Source organism: Arachis hypogaea, chromosome 18, assembly GCF_003086295.3.
Source record: "Arachis hypogaea cultivar Tifrunner chromosome 18, arahy.Tifrunner.gnm2.J5K5, whole genome shotgun sequence".
Lineage (NCBI taxonomy): Eukaryota > Viridiplantae > Streptophyta > Magnoliopsida > Fabales > Fabaceae > Arachis > Arachis hypogaea.
The window spans coordinates 17,545,162-17,564,182 of record NC_092053.1 but is presented as its reverse complement, the minus strand read 5'-3'; positions in this window follow the sequence as shown (position 1 = coordinate 17,564,182).

Sequence of the window (19,021 nt, the reverse complement as noted above, 5' to 3'; positions counted from 1 at the left end):
TATTTGAAAGGAATCCGTGTAGCGCAGGTTTTACATTATTAATCTTACATTATTTTAATTAACTGCCGGCATGGGGACCGCAATGACGCCGCCGCAACATATAAATCGTAGGAAACAACAGAGCCGTCCACGTTTGGGCAGCTTCGAACCATCGGCGAGTTCTCTTCTTGCTGAACTCAGTTGGAGCAGCTAAAACACAAAGATGATGATGATGAAAGCAACAGACCTCACTATACCATTTTGTGTGTTGTGCATGAATGATGATGTAGAATATATATATATATTATAGGGAAAGAGAGGTTATTAGGTACACACAGATTGCTCTTCATCCCAAGCAACAGACCTCACTAGACCATTTTGTGTGTTGTGAATGAATGATGATGTAGAATATATATATAGGGAAAGAGAGGTTATTAGGTACACACAAAGATTGCTCTTCATCCCTCAAAACTCTCCTTCCTAGTTTTCACACAAAGATTCTGGTAAACATTTTTCTTTAAACCACAATTTTTTATATTACGTGTACAAGCTTATGTAATCATAAACAGGTTATGAGTTATGACCACGATTTTTAATTTATGAACACGATTTTTAATTATAATTTTATTTGTAAAATATTTTTAAAATATTATAAAAAATTATTTTAATTTATTATTTTTATTATTTTTAAATTAAATATTAATTATTTAACTTTTTTCGGTAATTAGAATCAAATTTTTAGATACCATAACAAATATTTTATATTATATATATTAAAAAAATATCAAATTTATATGTATCATATTCATATTAAATTAAAAAAAATTAACTTACAATAATCAAATTTAAATTTTTTAAATTTAATTTTAGTACATTATTAATTTAAAATATTTTTATGTATCTATTTAATTATGTATTGTTACGTAAAAAAAAAAAAAACTATCTTTTATATTCATTATATGAATAATCATAAAAAAAATGAATACATTGAATAATTATGTAAAAAAATTTACATTGCCGATATATCAAAAATAAGTTTTCTACTCTTAAAACAATTACTCTACAACTAATTGTAGTTTTCAACTATTGATTACCTTCCATTTAATTAGAAAGTCTATTATTATAATATTTATGGCATAAATTTTTTTTTTTTAACCAAAATAGAGATTGCAAGAAAAATTATTTAAGAGTTAAAATAAAAAATATAATTAATAAATAAATTATTTTTTTTATCTCAACTAATTTTTTAAGAAAAAAATACTAAAAACTTTATTTATATTTAAAAAACTAAGCTTCAGTAATGAACTAGTTAGCTAGTTTTATAAAATACATTATGGCTATTTATTATTTTTTATTGAATTGATTTAATTATTTATTTATAAATTTGATATTAAATTAAATTTAACAAGATAAATATTACTGCATACTAAATTTAATAAAACAAAATCTTTTTCAACATGATAGATGACGAGGGGTGGAAGTTAGACCAATTAAGAGATTGTAATATAAGAACAGCGTTGTGAGTATAGCTCTTAACCAGCAAAAATTTGCCTCATCAATTTAGAAAGATTGTCACAAAAAAGGTTTAGAATAAAAATAATGGGAGTATGAGTCCCAAGTCGTCTCCCAACGAGTTGCTAGAAAGGGTGCTAATTTATTAATCAGGAGTTTCCGAGAGTTTTGAGAATTGAGTAACAGAAAATAAACAGTTGTAATTTAGTGCAATAAAAATTAAAAGAGATTTATAATATTCTAAATAAAAAGCCTTGACTGGGGGAATGATTAATTGGAAGTTTTATCCTTGTTGGGATCTCTTAAGTGTAGTATTAAAAAGGTTGTTGTTTTCACTTAGTTAACCCTTACTAAATAAAGGAAAGTCAAGCGATTGAGCTAACTCTTATTCGTAAATCCTAGTCCTCTCCCTTGGGAAGGTCTAGCGTTAGTAAATACAGAACTAGCCAACAACTTCTAATTTAACCATCACTTAAGCCTTCCAACTCAAGTGTCTCCTCATAATCAACCCCATGTCAAGTATGGAATCTACTCCATTGACATGAATATAATACTCAGAAAAATATAAGAAGAAGACATGATAAATTGAATAAAATAAAACTTTGAAAATTAATTAAGATAAAAGTAATCATTTTCACTAACAATCCATGAAAATAATCCAATTACCACTCTAAACAAGAATTAAGAATATGGAATAAATAAAAGAGTAAGTAAGGAAACAAATTAGAATAAAATCTTCTACGGAAGTGATGGCTCTTTAGTATCCAAAATCAAAAGCAAAAAACTATGAAACTATAAATGTAAACAGAACCTAGAGGAAGAGTAATTCTCTCTAGATTCAGATCTAAAAACCTAAAAACTATCCTAATGAGAATATGTGAATGTGTGTCTCTGTGTGTTGAGTCTCTGCTTGTTCCCTGGCTTTATTCTGTTTCTGGGCCAAAAATTGGGTCAAAACGCTGGGTCAAAACGCGGCCCGAAATCGCCCCCAGCGTTTTCTGTTAATTTTGCAGATCGCGCAGGTCACGCGTACGCGTCAGTCACGCATGCGCGTCATTTAGCGAATTTTCTTGTCACGCATACGCGTCGTCCATGCGTGCGCGTCATCTTGCAGAATTTCATTCCACGCGTACGCGTCAGGCACGCGCACGCGTAGCTGTAATTTTTTCCATTCCGCGCGCTCGCGTGAGCCATGCGTGCGCGTCGGTGCTCGCTAGTCATCTCCTTAGTTTCTTGTGTTCCTTCCATTTTTGCAAGCTTCCTCTCCATTTTCTAAGCCATTCCTGCCCTATAAAGCCTGAAACACTTAACACACGGATCACGGTATTGAATGGTACAAAGAAGAATTAAAATATACTAATTAAAGATCTCTAGGAAGCAAGTTTTCAACCATAGAACAAGACTAGGAAGGAATTGTAAAATCATGCAATTAGTATGAATAAGTGGGTGAAGACTTGATGAAACCACTCAATTAAACACAAGATAAATCATAAAATAGTGGTTTATCAACCTCCCCACACTTAAACATTAGCATGTCCTCATGCTTAGCTTAAGGAGATAAAATAAATAAGTAGGAAAAAGTAAGACTCATGCAATGCAATGCAACCTATGTATATGAATGCAACTATATGCTAAAATGATTTTGCCTACTTGGTTAAAAGTAAATAAGTTCTTCAAGACAAATATAAATCAAATATCACTAATTAAAATCATATAGTAAAAAAAAGTAAACTTGTAAGAAGACAGTTCATGAAAGCAGGGAACATAGAATTAAGCATTGAACCCTCACTGATGGTGTATATGCACTCTAGTCACTCTAGTGTATAGGATAATCACTCTACTCTTCTCTAATCATGCTTTCTAAACCTTGTTCTTCACCTAACCAATCAACAAGTATTTAATGTACCAATGCAACCATCATGAGGTCTTTTCAAGGTTGTAATGGGGCTAAGGTAAAGGTGAGGGTATATATATGGCTAAGTGAGCTATAAATTGAATCTTTGATTAACCTAAGCTCTTATCTATACATATACTCTATATACTTTTTAAATTCATACCTAGCTACCCAAAAATTCTGACTTTTGCATATTTCACATACTCATGTATCAACTTTTCTCTTAACTTTGTATCACACATGCATTGATCTTTTCATTAAACTTAACATTGGAGTAATTTTGTCCCCTTTTTCATTTACTTAATTACTTGAATATTTTTGGATTTTTTTTAGAGCATAAGAATAAACATAACATTACCAATGCACATGGATTTTTTATTTTTTTTTTTTTTTTAGTTTCACATGAGTAGGTACCCAAATTCTCAATATTTTATCATGACACATTCCCTTATTAACCCATGTTCCCACAGTTTTTTCACACTTTATTGACACACAATTTCTATCTTAAGTTAACCAAAGATTCAATTTGGGGTAGTTAATTTATTTTTCCGCTTAAGGCTAGTAATGTAGTAAAATATAGAACAAATGAGATTTTAAAAGGCTCAAAGTGGTTAACAAAGGTAAATAGAAGGGTAGGCTATCTGGGATAAGTGAGTTAATAAAATAATGGTCTCAATCATATGCATGCATATAATACATTAAATATTGGACATATAGGATGGAACAAAATATAGATTACAATAATAGAGAAGCAAACACACAAGAATAAAATTTTTATGGTTAAATATTGTAACCATATAATTAAGCTCAAATCTCACAGGTCGTGTGTTCTTAGCTTTTTAAACTATGTTCCAAATACAATCTTCAAACAAGTTTTAACACAAAAAATTTTGATTTAAATTAGTGAAATTTTTCAAAGATAGGATCTTTAAAAGAAACTTATTATTTTTCAACCAAATAGATCATGCATGCAAATAATATACTACTATGCTATCTATCCTATCCTAATAAAAGAAAAATAAATAAATATCCTATTTTATTGGTGTTAAGAAAGAGAACTTACCTCCGGAAGTCAAGTACTGACCGACCTCCCCACACTTAAAGCTTGGCACTGTCCTCGGCACCATCAGTCAGGAACAAAGGAGGGTTGGTAGTAGCATCTCCACAATCGGGACCATCATGGCTCTATGTGTTGGTAAATGAAGTGGAGTCCCGGGTGTCTGGATTTTCTTCAGGTGGATGGTTGCCAACAAGTAGCTCCTTGAGGTATGTAAATCTGCGCTTGTTACGGCGCTCTCTTTGTTTTCCTTTCCGGTCAAGCCGGTCCAATCTCTCAAGTATCTGATGGAGCAGTTGGTTTGTTGAAGGTGCTTGTGATGTGGGAGGAGAAAGAATATCTTCCGCTGGTTCTATGCTCTGGTTGAAAGTGGCTGCTGAAGGTCTGATATACTTCCCGTTAGGGACGTACTGATCATCCTGTAGAATCATGGCCTTGGTGTCCCCAGCTCTGTAGGAGACTCCGGCTGTTGAGACTAGATTTGAAACCAAGGCGGGAAAAAGGTATGTTACCCGCAATCTGTACATGTCCCATAGCATGCCGAATGTGTCTTGGTAAATTGAGGTGCTAGTCTGTAAGGATACACCAGAGTAGAACAGCCATGTCTGCAGTGAAGGAGGACTCGTGAGTGCTCGGAAAGACGTAATGGGACATGATCTGTGCCCATACTCGAGCCTCCAAGGTGAGTGCTGAAGCCAATATGCCCTTAGGTCGGGATTGATGGTATTCATAGATCCATCTGCTGCCAGGTTGTGCTATGACTCTGAGAACGGCGTCCCAGTCAAATTGGTATGTTTGGCGCTTGAATGAGGCTTTTTGGAATGCGTCCAATCCTTCTGGAGCAGGGGAAAGATCTAAAGCTTTCTGAATGGCCTCTTCAGTTATGGGAACTTACTTCTGACAGACATAGACAGACTGCAGGGTTGGCATGTGAAAATTGGAGTAGAATTCAACTACCCATAAAAGGTTAACCTGCCGTGGCTGTCTCCGTAGGAATCCCATTGTCTTCGTTCAATTCGGGGCTCAACAAATTCAACAATGTTGGTCGGGAGGACGAGAAGGTATTCATTATTATAGTTCCTCTCCACCAGGATAGGGAACATCTGCTCACAGTAGCGGTTAGTGAACCGCGCAGTGTCCTTTGCTAAAAAGGCTTTTTCTTTTTCATCACTTGATGATCCTCTTGAATCGCTTTGTTGAGGGCCTTACTGCTGTTGAAGATGGCTCTGCAACTAGTGCTCTTTTTGTTCCTTTCCTTGCTAGTGGTTTGGGAGTAGCTTTCTCTTTACCCTTCTTGGTGGCCATCCTGAAAAGGGAAAAGGTAAGTAACTTTTGAAGCTAAGGGTTAGAGCAAGGAAGAGGATGGTACAAGTGATAATCAATGCACGGTAAAGAAGGATGTCATTAACACATGGTCGCGACTTCATGTGAGAAGTTCATCAATAGAAATATAGCAAGTGCATGTGATGGCAAGTAGATGCAAGATGTTTATTGGCATGCTGGCAAAGGCATGAGTAGCATAGATCAATCATCAATTGCTAAATTGTATTATCACTCGTAACAAACTAACCATCACGTTTGTATTGACAATTATATTTAATTAATAAAATAATAAAATAATTTTGTGAAAAACAGGCATTAGAGTAGTAGAATAATTTAAAAATAGTGCGCAATGCCATACGGGCGTTTTCACAAACACGTAGCATGCATGGTAAATATGTTATTGTAAGTATTGAATTTGAACATGCAACATCCCTTAAGAAGTAATATTAATTGTCAAACAATTCCTTAATAATCCACAAGCAATTGTAGAAGAAAATAATTACCCAAATAAATTTCTAACACCAATAAAAAGAATGTAAAAAGAAAAAGAAAGAAGAAGGAAACATAGAGTATGAAAGTAAAAAGAAAAAGAAGAAGAAAACATAAATAAAAATAATAATGGAAAAGTAAAGAGGGGAGAAGGAAAGAAAAGAACCTTGATATTGTATGTGAAAAAGAAAAAGGGAGAAAGTAAAAAGGGAGAAAGAACAAAGAAGGAAGAAGGAAGGAGAAAGAATTAAGAAGGGAGGAGAAAAAAATTAGGATTTGGGGAAGAAAAGATAAGATATTTGGCACTGATTTGGATAGGCTGTGCGTCGCATGCGACGCGGACGCGTGGGGCATGCGTTCGCGTAGTTGGCGCTATTTGCAAGTGATGCGGACGTGAGGGTCACGCGTTCGCGTGAAGTGGATTGTGCCATTGGCGCGAGAGCAGCCTCGCGTATGCACAACTTTCTGTTTTGTTTCGCATTTTGCAAAAATTTTGGGCGACGCGTGTGCGTGGGTGTCGCGCACGCATGAATGGCCTCTTTCGGAAAAATGACGCAGACGCGTGGGGTACGCGTTCGCGTGATAGGGCTTGTGCTTCCAGCACCATTCCAGCCCCACTCCATTATAACTCTCTGCCATTTACCTCTTTACGTCGATTATGCAGGGTCACGCGTGCGCATGGGCGACGCGCACGCGTGGGAGGCTGATTTTTCAAATGACACCAACGCGAGCGCATGGACATGCTTGTGCCTAAGGCGCGCCTCCAGCCACGCTCTCGCGTGACTCTCTACCTCTTTCCTTCTTGGTTTGAAGGCACGTATGACGCGAACGCGTCAGTGACGCTTGCGCGTCGCGTGCATTTTTTTATGTATACATAATGCAAATGCAAATGCAAGCTATATGCAGAGAATATGAGAAGAGTCATCAACAGAAACAAAATAGAATAAAGTAAAATAAAACTAAGACTGGAACGGAACAATCATACCATGGTGGGTTGTCTCCCACCTAGCACTTTGCTTTTATGTCCTTAAGTTGGACGGTCTTCAGGCTCATTCTGCTTCTGTTGGTGGGTTTTCCAAGAGAAAAACATCTAACTCTTTGTGATCCTTCATCTTTTCTCCATGATAAAGCTTTAGGCGATGTCCATTGACCTTCATGAATTTGGAGCTTGAAGGATGACGTAGGTGAAAAACTCCATATGGCTCTGCCTTCTCTACTCTGTAGGGACCTTCCCATCTTGATCTTAGTTTGCCTGGCATAAGCCTCAGTCTGGAGTTATAAAGAAGAACTAACTCCCCTGGTCTGAATTCTCTCCTTTTTATGTGCTTGTCATGGACAGCCTTCATGTTCTCTTTGTATCGCCTGGAGTTGTCATATGCTTCTAGGCGAAGATTCTCCAATTCTGCTAGTTGCAGCTTCCTTTTAGCACCAGCTTCTTCAAAATTCATGTTGCACTCCCTCATAGCCCAGAAAGCCTTGTGTTCTACCTCTACTGGGAGGTGGCAAGCCTTTCCGTATAGTAAGCGGAAGGGGCTCATCCCAATGGGTGTTTTGTATGCTATTTTATATGCCTAGAGTGCATCTTGTAGCCTGGCACTCCAGTCCTTTCTATGAGACTTTACTATCTTCTCCAGAATGCGTTTAATCTCTCTGTTAGACACTTCTGCTTGTCCATTGGTTTGGGGATGATAAGCTATTGCTACTTTATGAACAATCCCATGCTTCTTTAGTAATCCTGTCAGTCTCCTGTTACAAAAGTGAGTGCCTTGATCACTCACAATTGCTCGTGGGGATCCAAAGCGGCAAATAATATAGTTTCTAACAAAGGAAACAACAGTGTTAGCATCATCAATACGGGTAGGAATTGCTTCCACTCATTTAGAAATATAATCTACAGCTAACAGTATATAAAGGTAACCATTAGAGTTTGGAAATGGACCCATAAAGTTAATACCCCAAACATCAAAAATTTCACAGAAAAACATAATCTGTTGAGGCATCTCATCCCTCTTGGATATTTTTCCAAACCTTTGGCATGGGAACAAGATCTACAAATTTTAGCAGCATCTTTAAAAAGAGTAGGCCACCAGAATCCACAGTCTAAAATTTTTCTAGATGTTCTTTGAGGGCCAAAATGTCCTCCACTCTCAGAAGAGTGACAGGCTTCTAAAATGGATTGGAATTCTGATTGAGGCACACACCTTCTAATTACCTGGTCAGCACCACACCTCCACAAATATGGGTCATCCCATATATAGTATTTAGACTCGCTTTTCAGCTTGTTCCTTTGATGCTTAGTAAAATTGGGAGGGAAAGCATGGCTAACTAGATAATTAGCTACAGGTGCATACCAATGAGCTACTTCAGATACTGCATGCAAACTATCAAATGGAAAAGTATCATTGATAGGAGTGGAGTCATTCTTAATGTGTTCAAGGCGACTTAGGTGGTCTGCCACTAAATATTGGTTACCACTCCTATCCTTAATTTCTAAGTCAAATTCTTGTAGCAACAGTATCCAACGTATTAGCCTTGGTTTGGACTCTTTTTTTGCTAATAAATATTTTAGAGCTGCATGGTCTGAGTACACTACTACCTTAGTACCAAGTAAATAGGCTCGAAATTTATCCAGAGCAAAAACAATAGCTAGAAGCTCTTTTTCAGTAGTAGTGTAATTAGACTGAGCAGCATCTAAAGTCTTAGACGCATAAGCAATTACGAAAGGATCTTTACCTTTGCGCTGAGCCAGTGCCGCTCCTACTGCATGGTTGGAGGCATCACACATAATCTCAAAAGGCTGGCTCCAGTCTGGTCCTCTCACAATCGGAGCTTGAGTCAGGGCGATCTTTAGCTTATCAAATGCTTGCATGCAATCCTCACTGAACTCAAACTCAATATCTTTCTGCAACAATCTGGATAAAGGTAATGCTACCTTACTGAAGTCCTTAATGAATCTCCTATAAAAACCTGCATGGCCAAGGAACGAACAGACTTTCCTCACGGAGGAGGGGTAAGGTAAACTAGAAATGACATCTACCTTTGCTGGATCTACAGAAATACCAGTATTAGACACAACATGTCCTAGAACAATCCCTTGTTTTACCATAAAGTGACATTTTTCAAAATTCAGTACAAGGTTTGAACTAACACACCTGTCTAATACTCTAGCTAAACTATCCAAGAAAAGGTTAAAGGAATTGCCATATACGCTAAAATCATCCATAAATACTTCCATACAGTTCTCAATAAGATCTAAAAAGATACTCATCATGCATCTTTGGAAAGTAGCCGGTGCATTACATAAGCCAAAAGGCATCCTTTTGTATGCATACGTTCCAAAGGGACATGTAAAAGTAGTCTTCTCCTGATCTTCAAGAGCTATATGAATTTGAAAATAGCCTGTATAACCATCTAAAAAGCAATAATGGGATTTACCTGACAGGCGATCTAGCATCTGATCAATAAATGGCAAGGGGTAGTGATCCTTGTGAGTAGCTTGGTTGAGACGCCTATAGTCAATGTAAACCCTCCATGAATTATGCACTCTAGTTGTCAAGAGCTCTCCATGCTCATTCTTTACTGTTGTGACTCCAGACTTCTTGGGCACCACTTGTACTGAACTGACCCATTCACTGTCTGAGATGGGGTAAATGATATATGCTTCAAGTAGCCTGGTCACTTCTTTCTTGACAACTTCTAAGATGGTAGGATTCAATCTTCTTTGGGTTTGACGGACAGGCTTTGATTCCTCTTCTAAATATATTTTGTGCTCACAAACTTGAGGGCTGATGCCTACTATATCCGCTAAGCTCCACCCAATTGCTTTCTTATGCTTTCTCAATACACCGAGCAGTTGCTCCTCCTGTTGTGAAGTGAGCTCCCTTGCAATGATAACTGGGAACTTCTGATTATCCTCAAGGTAAGCATACTTGAGGTATGGAGGAAGGGGCTTCAATTTCAATTTCTGCTCTTTGCTAGGCTCTGGATCATCCGGGGCTAGTGATAATGGTAAGGTGTCTTCATTATGTTCAGAGGGTGTCCCCATACTTGGACCTTGCTCCATGTGCTTCTCTTCTACTTCTTCTTGGTGAACTTCAGTTACAGTTTCATCAATGATGTCACACTGAAAGATAGAATGATCTTTCGAAGGGTGCTTCATAGCTTCATTTAAACTGAAACTCACTGTTCTGTCATCTATCTCAAAGGAGTAAGTTCCTGAGAATGCATCCAGTTTGAACTTCGAAGTCTTCAGGAATGGTCTTCCAAGCAGGATTGATGACGGTCTTCCTGAGTCATTAGGGGGCATTTCCAGGATATAGAAGTCAATGAAAAATGTGAGCCCCTTAATGCTCACTAATACATCTTCAGCAATTCCAATTACTGTAATAATGCTTTTATCTGCTAACACAAAACGAATTGTCGACCTTTTTAAGGGAGGGAGCCTCAAGGTATCATATATAGACAGTGGCATTATACTAACACGCGCTCCTAAGTCACACATGCAATCAGAAAATATTACACCTCCAATGGTACAGTTTACCATACATAGACCTGGATCACTACATTTTTCAGGTATACTTCCCATTAAAGCAGATATAGAACTACCTAAAGGAATAGTTTCTAATTCATTAATTTTATCTTTATGTATGCATAAATTTTTCAGAAACTTTGCATATTTAGGTACTTGCTGAATAACATCAAAAAGGGGAACAGTTACTTCAACCTTTTTGAAAATTTCTACCATTTTGGGATCAAGTTCCATCTACTTTCTGGATTTCCTTGCAAGATGTGGGAATGGGATAGGAATGGCGCCACTTGCAGCTTCTGCATCTTTTGGTGCTCCATTCCTTATCTGAGCTACTTCTTCAACCTTGTCCTGTACTTCTTCTTCCTCTTCAACATCTTCCATTTCAGCGTCTTCCACGTCCACTGAGTCTTCAATTGGGGCATGCTCTATTGGGCTTGGCTCCTCCTGGGTCCTCTCTTGCAGTGTGGTTCCAGACCTCAAAGTGATGGCATTGATGCCACCCTTGGGATTAGGTAAGGGTTGAGAAGAAATTCCACTGGAGCTTAAAGGTTGGTTAGTAGAAGTAGGTAATGAATCTATTCGGGCGGCGAGAGCTTGTAAAGTGGCATTCAGACCATTTAAAGTAGAGTTCAGTGTAGTCTGCATGTCTTGTTGTCCTTATGCAAGAGAACGAAGTATCTCGTCATTAGATGAGAAAGTAGGATAAGTGATCTGTGGGACTTGTTGTTGGTTATGCTGGGGTCCTTGTGACTGTCTTAGGTGAGGAGCTCTGTGAGGTTGGTTCTGATTCTGCTGTCTGTTGTTGTTATTCCACCTCTGATTTTCATTGTTATCTCTGCCTCCTCTGTTATAGTTGTCCCTCCAGCCATGGTTGGAATTATCTCTCCAACTTTGGTTGGAGTTGTCCTACCATCCTTGGTTGTAGTTCCCACCTTGGTTGTAGTTGCCGCCTTGTTGATTGTATCCTTGATTCGGGCGTTCATAGAAGTTATGAGTGGCTTCCATAATGTTGTCTTCTTGTTGGAGCTGCAGGCATTCATCAGTATAATGACTATAATAAGCACAGATTCCGCATACTCTTTGAAGAACTATCTGTTGGCTTTGTTGTGGTGGGGAAGGCTGAGCTTGTTGTTGTTGGTTCAACTGCATTTGCTTCAGTAGCTTGGTCATTTCACATATACTCTGTGTAAGAGCAGTAGTCTCAATGCTAAAGGAAACTTCTGCAACAGCTTTTGAGTGGTTGTTCCTGTGCCTGTGGTTCCTAGTGGACTCAGCTAAGTTGCTGATCAGTTGCCATGTTTCATCTACGGTTTTATACTTTTTCAGAGAACCATTACTAGCACCATCTAGTGTAGTTTTATCCATAGGCTTCATGCCTTGAGTGAAGTAGCTGATTAACACTAGCCTGTCAATCATGTGATGGGGGCATGTGTCTAGAAGGTTCTTAAAGTGCTCCCAGTACTCATAAAGAGTCTCTGATTCTCTTTGAACAATGCAGGAGATCTCTTTTCTCAGTCTGTCTGTAACTTCAGCTGGAAAGTATTTTTCCAAAAATTCTCTCCTGAGCGTATCCCAGTTGGTAACAGTTGCTTCAGGTTGGGAGTAGTACCACTCTCTTGCCTTTCCCTCAAGAGAAAACGGGAAGGCGGTTAACAGAATAGAAGTTTCATTTGCACCATGACGCCTAACAGTAGAACAGGCTGTCTGGAAATCCCTTAGGTGCTTGATAGGCTCCTGAGCAGGTAAGCCATGAAACTTGGGCATCAAGTTGATTAATGCAGTCTTTAGCTCAAAATCTGCAGCCAAAGTTGGATGATGCACTTGATATGGTTGCAGTGTAAAGTCTGGGGCTCCAGCTTCCTGGAGAGTAATCCTCCTAGGTGCTGCTATGTTATCTGCACGTGAATCAACTAAATAAGTAGTAAAGGAGCTTATTTTTCTCTCAGATGGCGGTTCATATTCGCCCTCAGATGAGACTGGTGAATCGATAACAATCACTTCACCACCCTCTGAGACTAACCTGCGTCGAGCTCACCTAATACGTGAAATAGTTCTTTCAATTTTAGGATCAAATGTGGCTAAGCTCGGATCAGACAGTGAACGCGTCATTCAATAAAAGAAACATATAGCTCATGGTAATAAATTAAAATAAAATATGTAAATAAAATAAAAATATGTACACTAATTAATAATTCAGCACACAATTGCAACTCCTCGACAACGGCGCCAAAAACTGATGAGGGGCGGAAGTTAGACCAATTAAGAGATTGTAATATAAGAACAGCATTGCGAGTATAGCTCTTAACCAGCAAAATTCTGCCTCATCAATTTAGAAAGGTTCTCACAAAAAAGGTTTAGAATAAAAATACTGGGAGTATGAGTCCCAGGTCGTCTCCCAACGAGTTGCTAGAAAAGGTGCTAATTTATTAATCAGGAGTTTCCGAGAGTTTTGAGAATTGAGTAACAGAAAATAAACAGTTGTAATTTAGTGCAATGAAAATTAAAAGAGATTTATAATATTCTAAATAAAAAGCCTTGACTAGGAGAATGATTAATCGAAAGTTCTATCCTTGTTGGGATCTCTTAAGTGTAGTATCAAAAAGGTTGTTGTTTTCACTTAGTTAACCCTTACTAAATAAAGGAAAGTCAAGCGATTGAGCTAACTCTTATTCGCAAATTCTAGTCCTCTCCCTTGGAAAGGTCTAGCGTTAGTAAATACATAACTAGCCAACAACTTCTAATTTAACCATCACTTAAGCCTTCCAACTCAAGTGTCTCCTCTTAATCAACCCATGTCAAGTAGGGAATCTACTCCATTGACATGAATATAATACTCAGAAAAATATAAGAAGAAGACATGGTAAATTGAATAAAATAAAGCTTTGAAAATTAATTAAGATAAAAGTAATCCTTTTCACTAACAATCCATGAAAATAATCCAATTACCACTCTAAACAAGAATTGAGAATATGGAATAAATAAAAGAGTAAGTAAGGAAAAAAAACTAGAATAATATCTTCTACGGAAGTGATGGCTCTTCGGTATCCAAAATCAAAAGCAATAAACTATGAAACTATGAATGTAAACAGAACCTAGAGGAAGAATAATTCTCTCTAGATTCAGATCTAAAAATCTAAAAACTATCCTAATGAGAAAATGTGAATATGTGTGTCTCTGTGTGTTGAGTCTCTGCTTGTTCCCTGGCTTTATTTTGTGTTTCTGGGCCAAAAATTGGATCAAAACGCGGCCTGAAATCGCCCTCGGCGTTTTCTGTTAATTTTGCAGATCGCGCAGGTCATGCGTACGCGTCAGTCACGCGTGCGCGTCATTTAGCGAATTTTCTTGTCACGCGTATGCGTCGTTCATGTGTGCGCGTCATCTTGCAGAATTCCATTCCACGCATACGCGTCAGACACGAGCAAGGGTCGCTACAATTTTCTCCATTCCACGTGCTCGCGTGAGCCATGCGTGCGCGTCGGTGTTTGTTGGTCATCTCCTTAGTTTCTTGTGTTCCTTCCATTTTTGCAAGCTTCCTCTCCATTTTTTAAGTCATTCCTACCCTATAAAACCTGAAAAACTTAACACACGGATTACGACATCAAATGGTACAAAGGAGAATTAAAATATACTAATTAAAGATCTCTAGAAAGCAAGTTTTCAACCATAAAACAAGACTAAGAAGGAATTGTAAAATCATGCAATTAGTATGAATAAGTGGGTGAAGACCTGATAAAACCACTCAATTAAATACAAGATAAACCATAAAATAGTGGTTTATCAATAGATCATTATAATTTATTATGGAGGCAAAAGAGATAATATAATGATAAGAGCAAATAATAATAATAATAATAATAATAATAATAATAATAATAATAATAATAATAATAATAATATATTTATTATTATTATTATTATTATTATTATTATTATTATTATTATTATTATTATTATTATTATTATTGCAAAACTCTAATGGGGCAAGTGCCCATGCTTCCTATATATATATATATATGTGGGGTAGATTTTAGTATATGTGTCTATGTTATAGTAATTATATAAATTTTGTTAAAACTAAAATTATATTTTTTTAATATTTTAATAATATTTTTAAAAAATGTTATTTAATGATAAGAAAACATTATTTTAATTTTAGTAATATTTTTTGAAATACTATATATATATATATATATATATATATATATATATATATATATCATATTTTTTATTTTTTTTCAATCAATTTTGATGAGATAAGCGGATCAAAATTATTTTTTTTAGTTTTTTTTGTTGTAAAAAAAGATATAGATACTAATACATTTAAGAATAAATTATCAAAAATAATTACCACAAATTGTTTGAATAAAATCATAATGATCATTACAAGTTATCTTGATAAGATTACATGAATCGTCACAGGTTAACTTGATAAGATTTCTCTACATAATCTCTCTTATTAGGAGGAAAATAAAAAAAATGTATTTTCACAATCAAAAAATTATTTATTACAGATAAATTTACAAATAGATTTTGTCTCTTTTATCGATAAATTTTTGTTACCAACAAAATTACCAACAGATTTTATCTTCTGTAAAAATTTCGTCAAAAATTACTTATCGATGGATTTTTTCATCGGTAATTTGCCGATAAATTTTATCCGTTGCCGACAAAATTTTTCTCAGTAATGGTCTCCGCCCTTTTGCCAAAAACTGTCAGTTTTTCCGACAGATTTTCTACTAACTGATTTTTTTCCATTACCAACAAATTTTTTTTTGGTAATCGTCACTTTAATTTAGCTTAAATCGTCTGATTTTCTGACAGATTTTTCGTCAGTAATTGGAACCTTGGAAAGCATTTCCAAACTATGAATACAGACGAAAAATCCATCTGTAAGGTAAAACAAAATTTTTTTAAAGATTTTTCCATTGCAAAATAAACATATTTTTATATAAAATAAATATAAATTTAATGAAGACAAATTTTCATCTAACTTGTATTCGAACATTTATAATATTTCAAAAAATAAACATGTTCATCGTATTATCAAACCAAAAGAAAAGTACCATAAATAAGCAAGTCAATTCAAAACATAAACAAAGTGTATTGATACATCAACTATAAACCTCATTGTATTGTTCAATCATACTAAAACTAACTATAGTCCTCAGTGTCATATTCATCCTCATTATCATCATAGTCCTCATCCGAAGAGATTGAGGGTGGCGACGACGACGACGATGCTAGTGGAACAACACTAGAACTACTTGACGCTCTAACCTACAAAGAACAAAATCTTTATCAGTACTGCTTAGTGTTATTTTTTTGAAGATATTTATTCAATCATGAATAATGATATTCAGAGGCATTTGCATAATTATTAGTATAAGTTTGTACCAGTATGTCTCTGAACTGCACTCAATCTCTATATCAAATGTCCATACTACAAAGATAAATGAAGGTTGTAGAAGGTTTAGAGAAAGGGAGGTTGAATCTATGACCTTCTTTTATTTTAATGAAATTAACCCTTTAAAGCAAACTTTCAATCTGAATCTGTTTGAACTCAGCAGTAAAAATTTATGAGACAATTTTATTTGTCTCATGAATATCAGAAAACAGAACAGAGCAGAGAAGAGAGAAGCTGACACCATAATTTATCCTGGTTCGGTTGCCTTGTGCAATACAACCTACATCCAGTCTCCACCACAACAGTGGTAGAATTTTCGCTACAGTTAAAGTATTACATACACTAATTTCACAGGATTGACACAATCCTTTCACACTCAAGTTCTAACTTAACTTGACTTGGTTATGCTAATACCTAACTATTCACTTTTAGTGCTAACGCAACTAAGAAATGAGTACCTCACAGGTACAAGATACAAGACACTTAATCAACCTAAAGAAATCTGAAATAACTCTAGACTTTTCACTCATGTGTATCTCTCTGCCTTTTTCCACTTTTAGGCTCTTTCAATGACTCTCTCTCATTCAGCCTTTTACCTCAAGAAATTATTGAAAGATAAATATTGAAAAGTAAATTACAATCAATAAACCATGAAGGAGATTGAGTCTTCAACAGCCTCTTTGCTATGTGATAAACCAGATTTGCTAGCCTCTGATTCAGTTCTTCATTCTGGCGGAATGCTCCTTTGACTAGGAAGCACTGTCCAAGTAGATGAACTTCTTCAGAGAGCTCTTCTCAGAACATATATCTCAAGAACACTGGTTATCTCTCCTTGTTCTTCTTAATGGTGAGAAATCATCTTTTGTATCTCCTTGCATGTTGTTGAGTTACACTCCCTAGGTCAACTCCTTGAGCTGTGTGCTTCACCAACCCACCATCTCACTTTTTTCCATTAATCCTCAAAATAGGAACTTTGGTTCTGACCTTCTCTTGTTGACCGAAAGCCACAGAGCAGTAAAAACAAACATTTTCAATGGTAATCCCAGATCTTTGCCATTAAAAAATGACGTCCCCAAGACACATATATGACCGTAGATGCACAGCAGTGAAGAACAGAAATCATCTTTCCCATGTATCCCATTTTGGACTGGCAGAGAGTTGGGAAGAAGAGAAGAAAGCAGTATGCATGCAATAGGAAATGGGTTACCTTTAACCTTTGCCTTAGCTTGATTTGGTTTGATTTTACTAATTTGACCTCAACCTTTCTTGCCTAAGCTTCTCTTTTTTTTCTTCTTCTGTGAATAGCTTAGGAACTAAGCACTCTCTCACTTCTCTGATTTCTGACCAAGAGAGAAAAAGTGAACGTTGCTTTTGGTGAAAACAAATTGGAGGGATTTGATTGCTAACGGGCTTGGATCGGATATCCATAAAGCAACCCATTTGATTTCTTTGGCTCAGCTGGTTTCATTGCTTTGAATCCTTTTGGGCTTCCTTTGTTTGTATAGCCCACCAGCCTTGTTTCTTATTTTCCATCCAATTGGGCTGCTGCTTTATATTTATTTTGGCCTACAACATATCATCATAAATAATCAATACTAATTATTTACTTTGCTCAATAAAAATAATGTTTGTCATCATTAATTAATTTAGTTAATTTCTTAACTCAACAATCTCCCTCTTGATGACAAACATATTTAAAACAAAGACCAAAAGGAAATGAATTTGAGTACGGTTTTGGAACTCCCTTTGATTTTTGTCATTTGCTTTTATGTTACTCCCTCTTTCCTTTTCAAGAGTAGCTCCCCCTGGATTTATGCTCTTCTCTTCTTTCCTGTTTGCATATACTTATTTGAAACCAAATAAATGCTATATGCTTAGTCAAAGATGCAGCAAGCAGAGATAGGTTTGAGTATTTTAAAATCTCATGACACATGGCTAAGATGATTTGTTTGGTACAAACCTGAGTCTTTCAAAAAAAAAAGCTGATCATGCTTTAGCCAAAACAGAGCATTAAGGCATCAGGGACAGGAATAAAATAGCAACATATCATAAAAACAAGTTTTAAATCTCATGCAAACAAAATTGTAGCAACAGTTATTAGCAGCAATCCCAGCTATTACTCCCCCTTTTGTTATCAAGGGTGGAAAATAGGCAAAATCAAGAAAAAAAAACTGCACCATAAAACCTGCAAAAAAGTGTTAATGCACAGCTTAAAATAGTTGTTAAGGTATTACAGTCATCCAAAGTAACAAAAGGTAGTTCAAAAGTAACAAAAGAAACATTTTTCATGAGACAAACGTCAGCAAACAGCAGCAATTTCATGAGACAAATCTAGGCATCTGAACCATTTTCCTCCGAATCAGCTTCCTCATCAACATCAGTAGCATGATCTTCATCCTTTTGAAGGTTATCAATGAACATCATGAACACAACCACTCTATCCCTTGATTTCCGGAGGAAATTCTCATACTTGCTTGCTAGTTTCCTTTGTTCCTTACTCATGGCAATCATGTGATTAGATTGGGAGACAAACTTCTGGACTACGTCTTTGACAATATTAAGCAGAGTAGATTTTTGTCCAGTGGAGATGGAAGTGTCCTCGATGGAAGGAGGAGGAGAATCCTCTGGAATGAACTCATCATCTTCATCATCTAGAACCACCGTCTCAGATCGAGTAGGTCCTTTTTGTTGTTTCACTGAACCACCCCCTTTTAGATATGAATGTCTGTTTTCATAATCCTCATTGGACAAGTCAACAACAAAATGCTCAAATACACAAGTTAGAAACATGCCATAAGAAAGGGCTTTGTCTTTCTCACTTCTAACAGAATCAAA